This window comes from Eurosta solidaginis, chromosome X, assembly GCF_040869045.1.
Source record: "Eurosta solidaginis isolate ZX-2024a chromosome X, ASM4086904v1, whole genome shotgun sequence".
Classification (NCBI taxonomy): Eukaryota; Metazoa; Arthropoda; class Insecta; order Diptera; family Tephritidae; genus Eurosta; species Eurosta solidaginis.
In genome coordinates, this window is record NC_090324.1 from 16,460,359 (window position 1) to 16,481,865 (window position 21,507).

The window sequence follows — 21,507 nt, forward strand, 5'->3', positions numbered from 1 at the left end:
TGGACAATCAACGGACCCTGAAGTTATGCCAATGACAACTGAGCAGGATAGAATGGATCGTCTATTTGCAAGCGTGTTTAGATCAATTAAAAGGCAGCGAGATACCTATGAAGGCATTAGCTCAGAGAAGTTTAAAGATCGAAGAGCAAATCGTAAAAAAACTTTCTGAACACGCTCAAGCCGATTAGAGACGCCAATTTGGTAGGGTCTCCATATGACAGCCACATACTCCAACTTCGACCTGACAAAGGCACAATTTAGTGTCAAAATACACCCCTAGGTCTTTGATTTCTTCAACAGATTGCATTGTATAGCCAGCGATACTGTAGCAAGTACGAAGGGTATTAACTGATTTTGAAAAAGTCACATGAAAGGATTTTTTAATGTTTAACGATAAACGATTTAAACTACACCACTTTTCGACATTATTAAGGTCTGATTGCAGATTTTCAGAGTCACCAGAACTATTTATAACAGCAAACACTTTAAGATCTTCCGCATACAGCAGATAATCCGCAAACGATAAGCATGAGCCAATGTCGTTTATAAAAAGTATGAACAAGAGAGGTCTTAGAATGCTACCTTGTGGGACTCCTGAGGATGCAATGAAGGGACGGGATGTGGTATTATCAACGTCTACGACACAGCGCCTGTTGGATAAGTAAGACTTAATCCACATCAAAAAAGTAGAGTGAAAACCCAAAGCAGCCAGCTTCAATAAAAGTATTCTGTGAGAAACTTTGTCGAATGCCTTCGAGAAGTCAGTATAAATTGTATAAACTTGAAATCTATTCTGAAAAGCAGAAATGCAGTATTCACTAAACACTGTTAGGTTGCTTACAGTTGAGCGATTTGGTACGAAACCGTGTTGGTTGATAGTGATTAAACTTTTAACCGCAAAATACAATTTGTCATTGACAATAATTTCAAAAAGTTTGGACACCGAAAATAGCTTCGAAATCGGTCTATAATTGCGAACATCGTTTTTATTGCCGCTCTTAAATATAGGTGAAACCGTTGTCAATTTCCAGTCATCCACAAAAAGACCAGCGGCCAGAGAATTGTTGAAAATGATTGTGAGTGGCATTGCCAAACACAGACAGCTTTTTAGCAAAATGACCGAGAGGCCATCAGAGTTAGTCTTATTTGACGGCTTAAGTTTCTTTATGCCGTTTATAACATCCGAAACGGATACACACAGAGACCCGAGGTTAATAGAAAAATCCTTCGTGGAAGGAAAACTTGAATCAGAGAGCAAATCGGATTCAAAGTTGGAGCAAAAAAAACCAGAAAATAAATTAGCGGAATCTACAGCACTATTAGCAAATGTGCTATCAAAGAATACATTATTTGGAACTGTTGAAGAAGCCTTTTTAGATTTTGTGAAGCCCCAAAAAGCCTTCGAGTTAGAAACTATATTTTTCTCAAAACTTAAAATGTAGTTTCTATACAGAAACTTATTCAAACATTTGAACTCCTTCAAATAGTATTGAAATTTAGAGTGGTGTACTGGATTCCCAGTTTTTTGTACAGATTCCCAAATTTGTTTTTTAGATTCCTCAAATGCATTAACAGCTTGGAATGCCAGGGTATTTTGTATGGTTTTATTATAACTCATAAACCTTATTTTTAAAAGATGAATAACATGATGTAACATCTTTGCCACAGAAAGCATCGCACAAATCAATGCTTGACAAAATTTCATTTAAAGTAGATAGGTCACAAGCGCTATAGTTAAATTTTATACCAGCCTCAGGAGCAACGTCGGCAAATTCATAAAATTCCAACTCCAGAGAAAGAGGAACGTGATGTTTATCGGCTTGCGAGATTGGTGTGATGCATTCCGACAAAGTGTAATGAATATTATTAGAAATGAATACTAAATCTAGAATTCTATTTAAACAGTTATAGAAATGATTAATTTGAACTAATTCAGTACTTAAAATATTATCTATAAGGAGAGTTTCGGCTGAAGTGTTGACATTAGTGGCCATAAGTGCACCCGTGCTATCAATTCGGGACTAATTCAAATGGCATAAGTTAAAATCCCCGAGGACACAAAGATGGTTGTCACCAACAATATTTGATGCTAATGAAACAACATTGTCAGCATGTGCAAAGTATAAACCATCTGCACTATTCGGTGGAATATACGAGGCGCATACATACAATATATCAGAGGAACCATGCACACGTACGCAAAGGTGGTTAATGATTGTGTCCGAGTTGGTACGTGTTACCAGTGCGGCGCGGAATTTCCTCCGAACAGCAATAAGAACGCCACCACCTCGGAGGCAACCAGTTTTAACAGGATCACGGTCTTTACGAAAAACGTCATAAATATTAGGATCAAAAATTTCGCTATCAAAGAAGTTATCATTCAGCCATGATTCAACAAACACGAATATATCATAATCTAGGTCAGAGCTATACTTATATACAGCCGAGCTTTTGGTCCGAAGGCCAGACATATTTTGAAAATATATTTTTAAGCATTTTTAGCCGAATTTGATACAGCTACATTATGAGGAGGCGTCCTGGTTCGCACTAAAGGAACGAAAATTATTAATATATAAATTATTTGCAGGGTATGTTCGTGTAGAAACATGAGTTGGTCCATTGCTGCATTACAGTGGAGTATAATGGTAAGTCTCCAGTGGACCACATGATCGAACGATTTTTTCAAGGTATTGTAAGCCGATCATTGATCGTTTTTAACGATTGTAATCACTACACGATGTTTATTGGACTGTGGGTAGTCCATGGATTACTCTGATGTATTGCGGAGCTGGAGTATATGGTCCAGTCCTAGGACATCGCAATGTTAATTGTCATACTGGGTACTCCATGGATTACTCTGATGTAATGCTGAGCTGGAGTATATGGTCCAGCCCTAGGTCATCGCAATGTTAATTGGACCATATTTTTTTTATGAATTGTGGTTAATTTTGGATCACTCGCTTGGTCCATAGCGAGTACCCCATACATGCATGCATGGAGTACTCGCGATTTTTGCAGGGTACTAAATTTTTATATTCGGTGGGCGGTTTTCTCCTCCACCTACCGAAGAAATAAGTGGTCACCAGCGGGACCTTTAAATATCCAGCCATAGTATTAATTGTAGTACCCAAAATTTTTATAAAATATAAAATTAGCGCATACGAAAGTTAACAGGGTCTCCTTTATTTAGAAGAAATCTTAGGTTCTCTATTTCCAAGAACCTTTAATGGACTTAGTTTGACTACGAAACGAAGGAAAAGTCCGTAAAAATGCAAAGTAAATGCGGCGGGTCCCATGGCTACTGAAACAAATAGCCTAAAGCCAACTCCTTGTGTATAAGCAAGGGCGACTTTTTAAGCTCTTATGGTTAAAACAGCTGAACTATTGTGTGCCGGATCTTTTCATAGTGCTTTCGGAGATGTCCCATTATATCTCTTGGAGGCGTGGCGCAAACTAAGTTATCTGTTAGGATGTCCATGTTACTTCGAAAACAAATTTTTTACTTATCATTTCCTTTATCTTTTTTTATGGGGAGTATTTCCGCATCATTGTGCGGTTGATGGCATCTTAGGAAAACATCCCATGGCCGCTCTGGGCGATGTACTTCGGCAAACCTGCAGACTCCTTTGTTTGTTTCTTTAACTTGATTCTATATCGGAGACAAGCGGTTGGTCAATTGCTTTATAGCGTTTGCTTTGTTCACGTTGAAAATAAGGTCACCGATGACTTAGTTTTTGACGTTGTTGTTGTTGTAGCAGTGCTTCGCCCCATCCAATAGGTTATGACGGTCATGATGTTTATCATAGCACTGAGATTTTGTGTTTGGGGATTTTGATTTTGGGGATTTTGAATTTGGGGATTATGTGTTTGGGTATTTTTTTTTTTTTTTTGGGGATTTCGTGGCACTCCCAATTTATGACGAGCATCACAATGATATTAGCCTCTCGACGTAATATGCGAACATCACAGGGCGATATCATTATCGCAACATCAATAATAATTGAGTGTTGCAGATCAACATGTTTGTTGTATTGTATCGAACATTGGTTCGAACAGTTCGACACGACCAATGCCCAGTGCAACAACATACAAATATACTTAGCGTCGATGTGCTCTGACGAACGAACAGAGTTATATGCTTGTGAGCAGGCGAGTGTAACTTATAGCGTTTTCTTTTCTGAAATAAATTGTAGCCTAAGTAAATGGCAAAGCCTTAATAGTGTGACTCCTACCCCAGAAAATTGTCAACATTTATAATGCATACAAAGAACATTTCATCTCACCCGATTCACTCATATCACAAATCACACAAGAACATTGCGCATTGCGCATGTAAACATTAGATCATCTCTTTTTTATGGAGTCTTTACGTCATTTTCCTTTAGCCCTTGTTTTTTGCTCTCTTTCTTTCATTCGTTCAAACAGTCAACTGTTACGTATATGCGCAGAACGAAGCAATTTTGAACTCGTGAATGCGCAATCCGGTAGATGATCTGTGCACTCATATCAACAGAGTATATGTGGAACTCAAGAGCGAATTGAGAGTTTCACAGAGTTGCACTGTCACACCGCCATTTTATACAGGGTAAAAGTGTAACGCTTTTGCGTTGCGAGCAGGCACCAATTTTCACAAAAGAACAAAATACCCCGTAAAGGCGTTGCCTGTTTTTTAGAATAGAACAACAACCCTTGCGGGGCGTATAAAAAGCGTAACACTATAGCCAGAAAAGAAAACGCTATTAAAAGCCCAGGTAAGACAATCACCAACACACTCACTTGATATTGTACAATTGTAGGTACACATATAGGTATATATATGTAGATTGGAATTAGTGACCATGCACTAATACTTGGAAAACCCGCACATGCGCATAACGAAGGTGGCGCTCAACTAGTGGAGCAGAGAACTACTAGATGATGTTAAGGCACAAATCATACATACATACCATGCAGAAAATCCAATGATGTAAACTATCGCACAACCAGTATGAATGCTATGCCAAACTAGGCTTCATCTGTCCCTTTCTTTTTTTGTGCTTCTTTTTTTACAAGAAACTGGTCGATTTTTTTTTTGCTGTATTCGAGGGATAGTATATTTCGATCATATAAAAACAGTCCCAAACCGGATCGGATTACCAAGAACAATCTCTGTCCTTATTTAAGGTGAAATAGCCTAGCTACGCCAAGGAAAAAGGACGAAGCATCCGACAGAAAAAGTACCAAGTTCGAACCCTAAGAGGAGGATATGGGGAAATATAAAATTTTAGCTTTGGTTGTTTGCTTTTCAACGATCGACAGTTACTTAGATGATTTATTTATGGTTGACGCAATTTCAATCATTTTTTTTTTGCACCAGTACGAATTTATGCTGGTATATTCCTGTTTTTTTTATAGGCAAATTTGGATGGCGTGATTTATAACGTTATTTCTCATCTCTCGATACGAGTAAGGAAGTAATTGTCTGATCTGACTGTTCAAAGGTATATCAAGAAGAAAAGAAAAAACAATGTCAAACGGGAAGACCAGGCGATTATGCCGTTTGACCTATACTTAAGGAGAGAAGATATGGAAAACTGGAAAACTTCCGGTAGAAGCAAAGGCTTTGAAGGCGTAGGCCAAAGATTAACAAAATCAGTTGTGATATAGCCATCGGCAAGACCACCACGGTGGGTGAGAACCACATAGTTGGACCCGAACACGCGTATGAGCACAAAATTTCACTGTGAAGTTCTGATTTAAAAGCGCAGTATAAATCTTGAACTAGAACAGTTTACAAAATTATTTTTAAAATTTCAACTTTTGTTTCACACAAATAAAAATAAAAAACTTGAACCTTATAATTTTATAAATAAAACAACGTAGTATGCATTTAACAAAAATGTACGCCACTAAAAAGAAAATAGTGAAATTCTACAAAAATACAATATATTATAAACATGCATACATATATACTATATAACAATTGCGCAAAAAAAATTCTTTACATACATATGCATATTCAAAACGTTTAACAAATAAAAATTTTACCAACACAAAAAAAAAAAAACAACTATGTAACTATATAATAAGACATTAAAATACTATGAAATATTTATGCTGTTTACAATCAAAAAAAAAAAATTACAAAAAATCGTAAAACACTAAAAACCTTGAAAATGTATAAAGATGCCAATGTGCCCACCTAAATTTAGAAAAGGTCATCGAAAAATAAGAGGAAATTTTGAAAAAAACATCATAACGCGGGTGAAGGATTAGCTGCAACATTTGTCAGAACTCAACCGCCGGGATTCCCAACAAACTTCGAGACGGTCGACATATCGGTTTCTTGAAAATCTAGCCTTACAGTTAAATAATTTGAATTATTTTTTTTTTCTTAAAATTTTCCCATGTAAAATATCTAGTCAAGTTTAATTGCGTACGTAGATTAATTAGGGTTGTACTTATTTTCTTTTTCAGTCCTACGATCATTTAGTGATAGTTTTTTTTGTAATTATTAGAATTTAAAAAGAAAATTCATATAAAAAAAAGAGAGAGAGATAAGCTAATAATCTCGTCGATTTAAATTTTTCTAAATTTTGTTTAGATATATAGTTTGAAATTCCGAAAATTTCGCAAACTCGCATTTTCGGTATACATTTTTTAGAGTTGATCTCGTAGGTAATACCGAAAATGGGCTCGCCCTCTTTAGTTCGTTAGTACATTTTTTTTTTTGTATAATTAAAACCATTCGATTTACTAGTGATGCCAAAATATGCATTCTAACATGTCGCCAGTGTACTTTCAAAATTAATTGTAGCACGAGCAGACATGGTCGCTACACATAATACATCGAACCTACAACATTCCCGTCATCGTCGCTGAGCTCGTCGTCGCATCGATGGAGATCAAGTAAGTAGAAATATACGTAAATTACATACATATTGCCTTTTTTTAGTAGAAACATTTGTCGACGTGTTAGATTTGGCAAATATTTTTCATTTTATTGGTAATAATTAGGTAAAAATATCCCTTTTTGCCTTTACGCTTTGAACCGCGATTTGAAATCTAAGTTTGATTGCGTTTGATCATAAAGCTAACACACTCACAACATCTTTCATTACCGTGGACGAGTTCGTGTCTTTAGTCGTTATGTTTATTTATTTTACTTTAGCGCAAAAATCGAGTTGGTAACTCAAAACAAAGCCCATATATTGAGGGGATTTGCGAATAATAAGATTTCCCAAGCAAACTTACGTATGTTTGAAATTAATATTTATATAATTAGGTATAAAGCTATTACGATAAAGGGACCAAACCATAGAGAGCTCGTATATCCAAATAATAAATATATCGAATAATTAGATATCTTTTAGTCTTAGGCATTATTAATTGGATTTTGAATAAATTATTAAAAATATCTAAAAACTGAGAATAGGATGGATTTATTTTTTTGATATATTCTTACATACAAATTAGCTGATCGAATAATGTTAGTTATTACTTTTATTTCAATAAATGTATGAAATCATTGTAGTATAAAAGAAAAATGAATTTCTAATTCTTTTATTTTGATGACGAAATGTAGGGAAAGGTTAGTATACCAGGTTAAAGTATTTTTCTTGGGTTAATGTACATAAAGTCAAGGTACATTAACAGGTTGGGTGGGTAAAGACGAGGAGGGAAAAATCCATCTTTGCAATCCCTCCATCGCTGGTTGCAATGATCCTTGCTTCAGTTTCGCTGTTTTTTTTTTTTTTTTTTGTTGTATTTTTATCTCCGTTCATGAGGTAAAGAGTGTTAAATACCCTGCATACGAATTTTGTTTCGTACGAATTTCGCTGTATGTGATCGAGACAAGCCCACTCCCACTTCCCAGAGCCAGACCGTAGCATAGCAAGTTATGCAGCCCCGTCTCGGAAGCATGCGCCTGACCCTTTTTCAGTAGTAAACGGCAGCATTCGGGAGAAGTTCCTTACAGAAATAAATAGCGCCCAACGTGTGGGGCCTAAATGCGATGAACCCCTAGGTCTTCATCGTTACCGAAATAAGCCTACGTGTGGTACGAAAAGTTGGTTTTTTTTATTACGACTAGTAATGGATAGCAAACAAAATAAAAATTAAGCTTATAAAACTGATCATCATCAAATTTCATTTATAAAATAACCTTTTTCGCAGTGAATAAAAGAACGCAGGACTTGCAAAGTTTGGATTAATTCGGACTCTGACCGCTGACTTTTTTACTGAATTAGTATCATAAGCATGATATCTAAAGATTTGAGATGGATTAAAGATTGACGTATTTATTATGTATTCTGTCCTCGCAAATACAATTTTTTTTTCGTTTGTTGGACTGTTGGAGTCAATGGATTTGCAGAAAATAAATATGTTTATACTTACATCTAACCTTGATCCACAGCCACAAAATCAAATACGTTCCATATTGAAACCAAACGGTCAAGCATTTACTTTTGGATTTTGATCTGTTGCAAAGTTGCGGCGATTTACCAAAGTATAAGCTTAGCCACTAACCTCATTTTTATCCAGCATACATGTACACATTAAGGAGTTAAGCAACCGCGAATTGTTAAGTCTAAATTCTTAACCTTCCCTACAGATTAGTCATCATATTATATTTTATTAATCAGTTGATTTAAAAACGCGATCGATTAATTGTTTTCATTCCTAACGAATTCCCGGTAGAGATCTAAACATTATCAAGGAAAACATTTTTTTTTAGTGAGTGCTATGATGCCAGTTACACGTATTCCTGATAATGCCTCTGCTCAGTTGAACAACCAGTCCTGTGCCATATGCACTGAAACCTTGTTAAATAGTCAAGATAGGGGAGAAACGGTGTGCCATCATTGCTTCCACTTAACTTGCATCCATACTTGGTTATATAATAATGACACTTGTCCAATCTGTAGAAGTCCCTATTTCGCAAAAGACCTAAAAATCTTAGAAAAGGAAAAACTGAGTATGCCAACCGGTACTATTCCTCGAGAACGACCGAATACAAGGCTTTACGGGCAAACTAATCCCCAATTCCAAACTTATCCGTCAACAGCGAGTGCAGCAATTACATAGTTGCTGAATCAATGCAAAACCTTCGTAAAATAATGACCATTGATATTCAGAATATGTTACAAAACTTAAATATGGATAGAAATACTAGACCATCTCCAGCTGTTTCTCGGCGAGAAGAGCACGTGGAATGGCCACGCGACGCACCGTATCCGGAGCGACTTATTAATGACAATGTTCGGTATGAGAGACGGCCAGAGTCATTGGGTGTTAGCCGAATGTCTGTGGTAAACGAAAAATTGTCAAATCTAGTTCGAAATTGGCAGGTTCGCTTTAGAGGGTCGAAAGATGGCATATCTGTAGACCAATTAATTTATCGAGTAAACACGTTAACTGCCCTACACCTGAACGGAAGTTTTACAGTACTTTGCCAACATCTACACTCATTGTTTGAAGGCAAAGCTTTGCAATGGCTCTGGCGTTACCGGCAACGCACGAATGATCTGGATTGGTTTCATTGTTGCGAGGCCATGCGACGCCAATATAAGGATTTTTCGACAGACGCCGAAATATGCGATGCCATTCGAGGAAGAAAACAAAAATTTGCTGAGTCCTTTGATGATTTCCTTGAAGTTGTAATGCAAATGTCCTACAAGTTGAGAACCCAAAAGCATGAGGCAGAGCTAGTCGAGATTTTGATACGCAATTTGAAGTCCGACTTGCGCCGCGAAATTTTACACCTCAAAATAACGGATATTGCTAGTTTGAGGAAAGCAGCGCGAAAACATGAAAAATTCTTTAACGATATTCACGGTGGCTCATCCCGGCAAACCACTGGACGTCACCAAATCAATGAACTATTTAATTCGGATGTTACCAACACCAACCAAGGCGAAGAACTCGGCAATGTAGAAGCTGTTGAGGCAAGTAAGCTAAAATGTTGGAATTGTCAAGAGACGGGACATAGATATCATGACTGTCTCAAGCCCAGGAAAATCTTCTGCTACGGCTGTGGCGCTGAAAACATGTATAAACCCACATGTCCTAAATGCACCGTTGCATCGGAAATCTCGAAGAAGGATGTCCGTCGAATCCCAGACGAGCATCCATCGTATCGCCCTCGGAATTAAACACCAAACACGGTTATGGTGAAACAAACCATTCAAATGACGAAAATACCGAAAACATTCACATACTTTCACCAGATAGTACAAAAACTAATAATAGCCCGATGAATAGTACAAATTTAAAAGTTTCTATAGATTTGAGTAAGACGTTATCTAAAAAACCATATCCCGTTCGTTTGACGGAGTACAATAGAGCGAGGAAAAGAATATTCTCGGACATAGAGAACAACCGTACTCCAACCCGTTCCAGTAAACGCATATCAGCCTATTGGAAGCGTAAGAAAGCATTGCTTAATTCTGTTATTCCCTCTATAGTTTACAATAATTCTGACATTCCACCATACGCAAATATAAAGATATTAGATAAACCATATTTAGCTTTATTAGATAGTGGAGCAAATAAGAGCTGCATAGGATCTGAATTAGCAAAACTAATTATGGAAAGTCCCAAGAGAGATTACCAGAAGCTTTTAGGTTCTGTAAAAACAGCAGATGGGAAAAAGCAGAGGGTGGCTGGAGTCATAGAGCTTACGATAGATATCAACAATCGTAAAGAAACGACTGAGTTTCTTTTAGTACCGTCTGTTGCCAGCAACGTTATATGCGGAATGGACTTTTGGCAGAAATTTGGTCTGCAAGTTCAAGCTGAACCATGCATAGATCAACTTACGGACGAAGGAGTTGACCTCGATGTGATTCCGTTGACATCATTACAGAAACGCCAACTTGAGATAGCTATTTCTGCATTCCCTGCTTACGAGAAAGAAGGCCTTGGAACTACAAAGTTAATTGAGCACGTCATAGAAACTGGCACGGCTACCCCAATAAAGCAGCGTTATTATCCAATCTCGCCTGCAAAGGAAAATATATTGTGTGAAGAGATAGATCGTATGATTGAGTTAGGAGTAATAGAAAAGGCTGAGAGCTCAGCATGGTCCTCTCCAGGAGTGCTTATAGTAAAACCTGTAAAGGTGAGATTTTGTTTAGACTCGAGAAAGCCTAATGAAGTAACTGTGCAAGACGCGTATCCTATTCCGAATATAGATGGACTGATAGCCCGACTACCGCCTGTATATTGCATATCGAAAATTGGCCTGAAGGATGCCTTCTGGCAAATAAGTTTGTCTAAGGAGTCTCGTCGCAAACCGCATTCACAATACCCAATCGACCATTGTACCAATTTACACGCATCCCATTTGGTCTTTGTAATTCACCACAAACAATGTGTCGATTGGTGGACATGGTTATCCCGTACAATCTCAAGACTCATGTTTTCGTTTACCTAGACGATTTGTTAGTTGTCTCTCAAGCGTTTGAAGAACACATATCGCATCTGTTGGAAGTGGCAGCACATCTAAGAAAAGCTGGTCTAACTATCAACATTAAGAAGAGTAGCTTTGGTCTAAATAAAGTTAAATATTTAGTATTTGTAGTTGGGAATGGGACACTAGCGGTAGACGAGGATAAAGTGAAGGCTATTTCTGACTATCCATGTCCGAAAACCATTCGTCAAGTACGCCAATTTTTGGGAATGGGAGGGTGGTATAGGCGCTTTATTGCCGACTATGCTAGCTTCACGTTTCCACTAACCGAGCTGTTCTCTAAGAAAAAGAAGTTTGCTTGGAATACAGCAGCTGAAGATGCCTTTCAGCAGCTTAAAAATAAACTTACAACGGCCCCCTTATTGATTCACCCTGATGATTCGAAACAGTTCATTGCCCAATATGATGCATGCGAGTACGGTGTTGGTGGTCTGTTAGCTCAAGCTGATGAAAATGGCGACGAAAGGCCTATTGCCTTTATGTCTCACAAACTGAACAGAGCGCAGAGAAATTATACCGTCACCCAACTGGAATGTCTGGCAGTAGTTACGGCAATAAAGAAGTTCAGGTCATATATCGAAGGGCAAGACTTTAAAGTCGTAACCGACCACGCGAGTCTGAAATGGCTAATGCGCCAAAAAGACTTAAGCGGAAGGCTAGCGCGGTGAGCCCTAAAACTACAAGGTTATAACTTTTCCATCGAGCACCGAAAAGGAAGCGATAATAAAGTCGACGACGAAGTTGACGAAATCGGAAATGTGGAGGAAATAGAGTTAGAGATTTTGCCAGAAATAGATTTAGAATCGTCGCACTACGAATCCGATGAATACCGAGAATTACGGAAAAAAATTTCCAACAGTGATATGCCAGACTACAAAGTAATAGACAAATTCATTTACTATAGGAATAATTTTGAGACCAACACGCCCCTTGAAGAAGACGTGTGGAAACTGTTTGTGCCGACTGAATTAAGGCAAAGCGTTATTTACTTGGCTCATAATTCGCCTAGTTCAGCACACGGTGGTATAGCCAAAACAATTGAGCTGGTAAAAAGACATTTATATTGGCCTGGTATGGTAAACGATATAAAAAATTATGTGCTATCCTGTGACCTTTGCAAAACCTCGAAGACGCCGTCGTATTCGCTTCGCCCTCCGATGGGACAGCAAGCCGAGTCAGAGCGACCTTTCCAACGATTGTACATCGATCTCATTGGACCTTTTCCGAGATCAAAAAGGGGAAACATTGGTATTTTTATTGTCCTCGACCATTTCTCAAAATTCACTTTTTTGCAACCATTAAGAAAGTTCACAACCAACTTAATAATAGATTTTCTTAAAACTACAATTTTGATTGCTTTGGTGTACCTCAGACATAGTATCCGATAATGGAAGCCAATTTGTCAGCAAGGAGTTCGATAATTTCATTGACAAACATGGAATTAGCCATGTTCGGAAAGCGGTATATTTTCCCCTCAAGCCAACGCCTCGGAACGCGTAAATCGCTCAATTAACGAGGCTTTGAGATCCTTTGTACGCAAGGATCATCGGAACTGGGATGCTTACGTAAGTAGTATTAACTGTTCTTTACGAAGTGGTTTACACAGCACAATAGGTCAGCCGCCATATTTCGTTGTTTTCGGACAAACACGGTAACAGACGGGAAAGACTACGGTATCTTGAAGGATCTAGCATTGATATCGGATGGTAGTGCTCGACTTAGTAGGAAGGACCAATTCGCCATCATTCGCGAATCAGTTAATTCCAAAATGAAACTGGCGTATGAGAAAAACACACGCACGTACAACCTACGCGCGCGTATGCGGGAGTTTACCCCAGGACAAATCGTGATACGTAGAAATTTTGTGCAAAGTAATTTAGGAAAACATTTCAATGCTAAACTTGCCCCACAAGGTGTTAAAGCCAAAGTGATAAAAAAGGTTGGAAACGATTATTACTTGTTAGAAGACATAGGGAACAATCATAAAGGAACGTACCACACTAAGTACATCTGGTCATGAAAAGTCACAACATAAGCAACAAATAACTGATTTTCTTTCATAATTATTAGGAATAATTAACCGAGTGGCAAAGAGATCAACAATAATAAAATTATGAAAGTTGCAGCCGCTAGGTACCGACTAGCATCGGTTAGCTTCTGTGTTGGGGGGAATTTATGAGGGTCTACCACGTTATCCCCAAAACCAAATCCCCAAAACAAAATCCCCCAAATCAAAATCCCCAAAATCAAAATCCCCAAAATCAAAATACCCAAAATCATAATCCCCAACACAAAATCCCCATTTTATGTGTGAAATAAATTCAAATTAGGTTTAAAATCGCCGCGACCAAAAAAGGCTAATAATCCATTCCAACTTTCTGTTATAGATACATAAATATGAATGAAAGAGGATAGAGATATTGCTATTTTTTACACGGTCATGATGTTTATCATAGCACTGCGATTTTGTGTTTGGGGATTTTGATTTTGGGGATTTTGAATTTGGGGATTATGTGTTTGGGTATTTTTTTTTTTTGGGGATTTCGTGGCACTCCCAATTTATGACGAGCATCACAATGATATTAGCCTCTCGACGTCGTATGCGAACATCACAGGGCGATATCATTATCACAACATCAATAATAATTGAGTGTTGCAGATCAACATGTTTGTTGTATTGTATCGAACATTGGTTCGAACAGTTCGACACGACCAATACCCAGTGCAACAACATAAAAATATACTTAGCGTCGATGTGCTCTGACGAACCAACATAGTTATATGCTTGTGAGCAGGCGAGCGTAACTTACAAGCCCAGGTAAGACAATCACCAGCACACCCACTTGATATTGTACAATTGTAGGTACACATATAGGTATATATATGTAGATTGGAATTAGTGAGCATGAACTAATACTTGGAAAAACCGCACATGCGCATAACGAAGGTGGCGCTCAACTAGTTGAGCAGAGAACTACTAGATGATTTTAAGGCACAGATCATACATACATAGCATGCAGAAAATCCAAGGATGCAAGCTATCGCACAACCAGTATGAATGCTATGCCAAACTAGGCTTCATCTCTACCTTTCTTTTTTTGTGCTTCTTTTTTTACAAGAAACTGGTCGATTTTTTTTTTGCTGTATTCGAGGGATAGTATATTTCGATCATATAAAAACAGTCCCAAACCGGATCGGATTATCAAGAACAATCTCTGTCCTTATTTAAGGTGAAATAGCCTAGTTACGCCAGGGAAAAAGGACGAAGCAACCGACAGAAAAAGTACCAAGTTCGAATCCTAAGAGGAGGATATGGGGAAATATAAAACTTAAGCTTTGGTTGTTTGCTATTCAACGATCGACAGATACTTAGATGATTTATTTATGGTTGACGCAATTTCAATCTTATTTTTTTTTTTGCAACAGTACGAATTTATGCTGGTATATTCCTGTTTTTTTTTTTTTTTTTTGTTAAGCAAATTTGGATGGCGTGATCTATAACGTTATTTCTCATCTCTCGATACGAGTAAGGAAGTCATTGTCTGATCTGACTGTACAAAGGTATATCAAGAAGAAAAGAAAAAAACAATGTTTAACGGGAAGATCAGGCGATTATACCGTTTGACCTATACCTAAGGAGAGAAGATATGGAAAACTGGAAAACTCCCGGTAGAAGCAAAGGCTTTGAAGGCCAGACCGTAGCATAGCAAGGTATGCAGACCCGTCTCGGAAGCATGCGCCTGACCCTTTTTCAGTAGTAAACGGCAGTATTCGGGAGAAGTTCGTTACAAGGTGTGGCCGATCCCAAATTTTCATCAATATCCTCTAACGGGAGTCTAAGGAAACTTGCTGTTTCAACAGGGGTGGACCATAATGAGAGGGGTGTTAGAGGCGTTGGTTCCACATTACAATTAAAGAGATGGTTGGTGTCGTGTGGGGACACATTGCAAGCGGGGCATACATTTTGTATGTCGGGGTTGATTCTGGATAGGTAAGAGTTTAACCTGTTACAGTATCCAGATCGAAGTTGAGCTAGAGTGACTCGTGTTTCCCTGGGGAGTGTGCGTTCCTCTTCCGCAAGTTTTGGGTACTGTTCTTTGAGTACTGGATTCACCGGGCAATTCCCGGCATAAAGGTTCGACGCCTGTTTTTGGAGTTCACTGAGGACCTGCTTGTGTTTTTTGGCTTCATACGGCTAAGTTCTCAGGTGCCGTATTTCCTCATAATGCTTACAGAAATTATTCCTTAAGCCCCTAGGCGGTGTTGGCTCATCAATCAGATACCTGTTGGGATGCCCAGGTTTCTGGATATTCAACAGGAACTGTTTGGTTAGCATCTCATTTCTCTCCCCGATGGGGAATATTCGCGCCTCATTATGTAGATGGTGCTCTAGGGACATAAGAAGACAGCCCGTTGCGATTCTGAGAGCAGTATTTTGGCAGGCCTGTAGCTTCTGCCAGTGAATAGTTTTAAGCCTTGCCGACCATATAGGGTACGCGTAGCATGCAATCGGCTGGCCAATTGCTTTGTAAGTAGTAATGAGCGTTTCTTTATCTTTTCCCCAAGTACTGCCAGCAAGAGATCTGAGGATTTTATTACGGCTCTGGATTTTCGGTACAATTGCGGCTGCATGCTCACCAAAATGTAGATCCTGATCAAACGTCACACCTAAGATATTGGGATGTAGGACAGTCGGTAGCGTAGTGCCATCAACGTAGATGTTCAAAATGGTCGACATTTGGGACATCCAAGTTGTAAATAAGGTCGCGGATGATTTAGTCGATGATGATGCCAGGTTTCGCGAGGCGAAACAGCTGGAGAGATCAGGGAGGTAGCCGTTTATTCTGTTGCAAAGCTCATCGATCTGTAGGCCCGGGCCTGTGGCTATTATTGTGCAGTAATCGGCGTAAGAAACGATAGTAACTCTTTCCGGTGGCGAAGGTAGTTTTGATATGTAGAAATTAAACAAAAGTGGGGATAGGACACCACCCTGTGGCACCCATTGTTTAATTCTTCTTGGCTTTAATGTTTCGTCTCTGAATTGCACCGATGCCTGCCGACCACACAGATAATTTGCAGTCCACCTTTTAAGACATGAGGGAAGGTTAGACCCTTCCAGGCCTTGCAGTAACGTGCCATGGTTGACCGTATCAAAAGCTTTTGATAGGTTTAGCGCAACGAGTACTGTTCTTCGATGGAGCTTCTGATTTAAACCACAATTTGTCTGGGTGCTAATGGCATTTAGCGCAGTGGTGGTGCTATGGAGTTTTCTAAAGCCATGCTGATGACAGGCTAGCTGCAAATTTGCTTCGAAGTAGGGGAGCCAAATGGCTTCAAGCGTCTTGGCTACAGGCGATAGGAGAGATATCGGACGATATGACTCTCCTATGTTAGCTGGTTTCCCAGGCTTTAGTAGCGGGACCACCTTGGTCATTTTCCATTTTTCGGGAATGACAAAGGTGGAACGAGACAGGTTGAAGACATGCGCTAAATATTTAAAACCCTTTTTCCCTAGGCTTTTAAGCATCGGCATGGCTATGCCGTCTGGGCCCACTGCTTTGGATGGTTTAGCATGACCGATTCCATCCCCAACCTTTTTGGTGGTGATGGTAATCGGAGACGCGCTGAATTTATGCTTATGTGCGTGTCTGTTGGCCCCCCGTCTATTTTTGTCGACCGTAGAATGCATTATATATTGTCGGCAGAAAGCGCTCGCGCATTTTTTCGCATCCGACAGCACTTTATCGCCAAAGGCGATGGAAATTTTGTCATTATGCTTAGACGGATTCGATAGGGACTTTACGGTGGTCCAAACTTTACCTACACCGGTAGAGAGGTTACAACTGCTTAGGTGCTCCTCCAATTTCGCCCGCTTGTGTTCATCCACAAGAAATCTGATGCGTTGGTTTATATCCCTTATTTGGGGGTCGCTGGGATCGAGTCGTCTTATAAGGTCACGTTCTCTCGCTAAATTTGCGGCCTCCGCCGGAAAGTGGGGCCGAATTTCGGGAATTCTACCGGCGGGAATGAAGCCAGTCGAGGCGGATTCAATGACCTTAGGGAAAGCACGCTCCCCTTGGCGAGCATCAGTCGGGATTGGGAGGGCAGCACAGCGGTTGTCTGTAAAGGATTTGTATTCGTCCCACTTTCCTTTTTTAAAGTTTATGAAAGTGCTTTTTTCTGTGAAAATGAAGTCGGCGGTACGCTCGAGCGAAATAAATATACGCAGATGGTCGGATGCCAATGTTACCATCGGCTGCCAGTTGACGCAGTTTACGAGTCCTGCGCTCACGATAGATATATCCGGCGAACTGTGACAGCTTCCTACCATACGTGTGGGGCCATCTCCGTTTATTGTGCAGAACGTCGTTTCTTCTAGTTGATCCGCCAACATCTCACCCCTACTGTCTGACTGCAAGTTTGAATGCCATAGATCGTGATGGGCATTGAAATCGCCTTAAATAATGCGATTATTGCCAGTGAGTAAGGCGCTAATGTTAGGGCGGTATCCACTGGGGCAACAGGTGGCAGGAGGGATGCAGATGTTGATGATTTCTATGTTTGCATCACCTGACCGGACAGATAAGCCTTGACGTTCTAAGACACTGTACCTGCGGCCGATGTCGGGATCAAATAAATGATATTGCACTGAGCGGTGTAAGATAAAGGCGAGGCCGCCTCCATTTCCGCTCTCACGATCTTTTCTGTGGACATTATACCCAGAACAGGTCTGCAGAGCAGATCTTGCTGTGAGTTTAGTCTCTTGAATCGCGGCGATGCGGATGTTGTGCCGGTTCATGAAATCGACTATCTCTGTGATTTTCCCAGTTAATCTATTAAAGTTTAACTGCAGAATTCTGAACTGCAAGGGGGGAGACGTCGTCACTCTAGTAGTAAGAGGTGGGTGACTACGCCTGGGTTGTGAAAGGCTAGGACGCAACTGCTGTTGTGGCCCTGGGGCTGGACGTCCTTGGGTAAGCATTAGGGTACCCGGTGTAATTGGGTTAGCGACCTGGCAACATGGCGCAATGAAACCCGTCGGGGGTTGCGGTCGCGGAGACCAGAACATCTAGGAAAGTGGCACCGCCCAAGGCAGGAGCTGCATTTGGCGGATGTCGCAAACATATATATTCTGTGCTGGCAAACGGTGCAAACGGGGGTAGGGACTAAGAGTCTGTTTCCCTGACCTACACGATTGCTGATGGAAAAGAGGTGGGAAGAAGACGGGGGCAGGGGCTGATGCTCGGAATTGCTACCGACTCTACTACGGAGATAATAGTTATGAGTGGTAGCAGCCGTTTGAGTTGTTGGGGCCGTGGGGCGCGAGCAGCAGCGGGTACTTGTTATGGCTTGCTGAGCAGCAAGGGGCGCTAAGGCGCAGACTACGGGACATCCTAGGGCGTGAACAGCAAGGAGCCTCAAAAGATTTGTAAAAGTTACGTGGACGTCGGGTTTTGGGATCAAGCCCATAACAAACCTATCCGATGAAACCATCCCTTACACGAGACACACTGAACAGAGTATGACCGTCCTAAAAAGATTCTTTTCCAACAGATGCACCAAAACCATTTCTCAGGTGCGGGGTCAGGAGACGGACCCGGATTGGTTTCTATACCTTCCGGAGCAAGAGAATATTTAGCAGTCCTGCTGAAAGGAACTGCTGGGAGTATGACAATTAATGGGAGGGACGCAACAAATTAAATTGGGTTACACTGAAATGACAGTCCTTGGTCGGGAAAAATCCCGAGTCGCTCCGGTACATAGAACCGACTGCCTTGGGAAACGAGTTTTTGACGTATTGGGTGATAGTGTCAAGTTGCGCGAGACAAAATGCAAGGTCTACATTTTGAGACTAGGTGGAAGGGTGGACACTTCGAAGTCTTGCAAGTAAATCCTTCCACTATTATTTTATGACGCGATTAAGTGTCAAAGCGAGGAAATGCGGCAAAAGCCTTTGTGTCCAGACCTAAAAGTTCTTTGTCATATGAATAAGTAAACAAAGGAAATGTACTTGAAAATTTATATAAAGAAATAATAAAGTGTCATGTGACGCACTTAACGATTACACCGCCTCCCTCCGCGATAGATCATGACGCTGATCGACCTTAACTACTTACCCTACCTGGGCGCGTCACTTAATTGATGGATCGCCCCATACGGAATTGGACCCTTAAGTAAATTTTGTTTGTCATCGAAGTATTTACTTTCACTTTGATTCCAGGTTTTGTTTGTCAACAAATTGTTGATTAATTTCAACTTGCACACATTAATGGGCAATTTGGCTAGAACGAACAGTAAATTATGTAGGTACAATTGAGAATCTCGCGATAAAACTATAGAGTACTTAATTTTTTTAGGTAAAACAGGTCACAGATGTTATCTCATTTACAAGCTATTTAGTTCGTTATTATAATTTGGCAAAATCAAAAGTTATAACAATTTATGATGGCAAAAATAACAATTACAACAATTAATGATTAACTCGGCAGCAAAAGAAAATTATAGCAAATTTAGTTATAGCAGAAGAAAGAGATAAGGCTTACAGCTTGATCAGTGTTGCTCTTGCTGTAGGGTACCGGGATGAGGCGCTCTTGCAATTCTCCGCCTATAACCTTCAAATGGAAAAGAAAAGTAAAAAGAAATAATTTGAAATATTCAATGAGATTGAAAAAACTGTACAGTTCTTGGCGATAGAGTAAAGTAAAAGCTTTCGTATTCGGTTTTAATAATTTGTCTATTTATAACTTGCTTAAATTTTCTATTGAATTTAAAACTAGCATTTATAAAACATAACACTGTGACACTTTCTTTCAAAATTTTTAAAACATTGCCGGAGAGGACGGGTTTCTCTTAGTTGGACATAAGGAATGGAACTGCATCATTCGTCTTTTTAAGTTTGCTGCACCCCCTGATACAATTTTTTTTTTAATTTTTCAGGTATTTTCTGGGTTTTAGCTTTTTTTGTTGGCTCCTGCGCCCAACTGTGTGAAGATAACAAATACCAAAAATAGGTGCCTAGCTTCTTGAGGCCAATACTTGCTGTTTTAATCCTGCTTCTACCTGTACAAAAAGGTGTTCTATATATATTTACTAGATTTGATATATGTATGCAGAAGTTTAGCCCAAAAAAGTTAGCAAAAAATAACTGAAAAAATTTTTGGGAGTCAAATTAAAAAAAATTATGAAGGCATGTAGGAAACTGAATAAACTAAGGCTGACGGCAGAGTTTCGGTATAAGCTATGCTAGGCGAAAAGCAATTTTTATTTTCATATACGCAAACGTCATTATAGCTGTGAAGTTGCATTTGTCTGTATTTATTTTTGCGTGATTAATATTATAATAACTAAATTGTAATACTAGTTTGTGACAAAAACAAGTGCGAAAACGTAGAGTTAATTTTAATGCAATTGCTTTGTTTTGAAAAGTTCATATTTTGTGAATTTTTAAGTTTAAGCGCTTTGCACACAGAGTATATTAACTTTGATTGGGTAACGGTTGGTTGTACAGGTATAAAGGAGTCGAGAGAGATACATACCGTATTTCAGTAAGTTTTACAGCTCCGGCTCACGCTCAATTCTCACGGGAATGCTCTGGATCATTGCGAGACTTGAGAAGCAGATGTCGTGAAATTTTCGCACACGTGAAATGTGATAGGCAGATGTCGCCGCTTTTTTTCATTTAACTCATACGGCGAAAGGCTAAGCAGCGACATCTATTTTTGAAAAAGTAGGTATATTAAAGGCCGCGTTTTCAACCTAAAAAGAAATAATTAACAAGTTATCTGGCTCACAAATTGAACCAGACTTCTATCTGGATTTATCTGGCTCAAATCGTTGTTATTGCATTTACATGCAAAATTATTTATCTGGCTCAGAATTTTGCCACCGGATGATAGCTATAGACTTCCATATATCAAAATCATCAGTATCGAAAAAAAATTTGATTGAGCCATGTCTGTTCATCCGTCCGTCTGTCCGTTAACACGATAACTTGATTAAATATTGAGATATCTTCACCAAATTTGGTACACGAGCTTATCTGGACCCAGAATAGA

The 21,507-nt window shown here is 39.5% G+C and overlaps 1 long non-coding RNA gene across 1 annotated transcript in view; it reads right to left on the reverse strand.

Moving 5' to 3' along the window:
* LOC137235494 (uncharacterized) overlaps positions 1 to 20,072 on the reverse strand; it is a 236,341-nt gene extending 216,269 nt beyond the window's left edge. Inside the window, exon 1 of the long non-coding RNA XR_010947928.1 lies at positions 19,996 to 20,072. This is a non-coding gene — a long non-coding RNA (uncharacterized lncRNA). The remainder of the gene's footprint in view (positions 1 to 19,995) is intronic.
* Between the last annotated feature and the right edge of the window lie 1,435 nt (positions 20,073 to 21,507).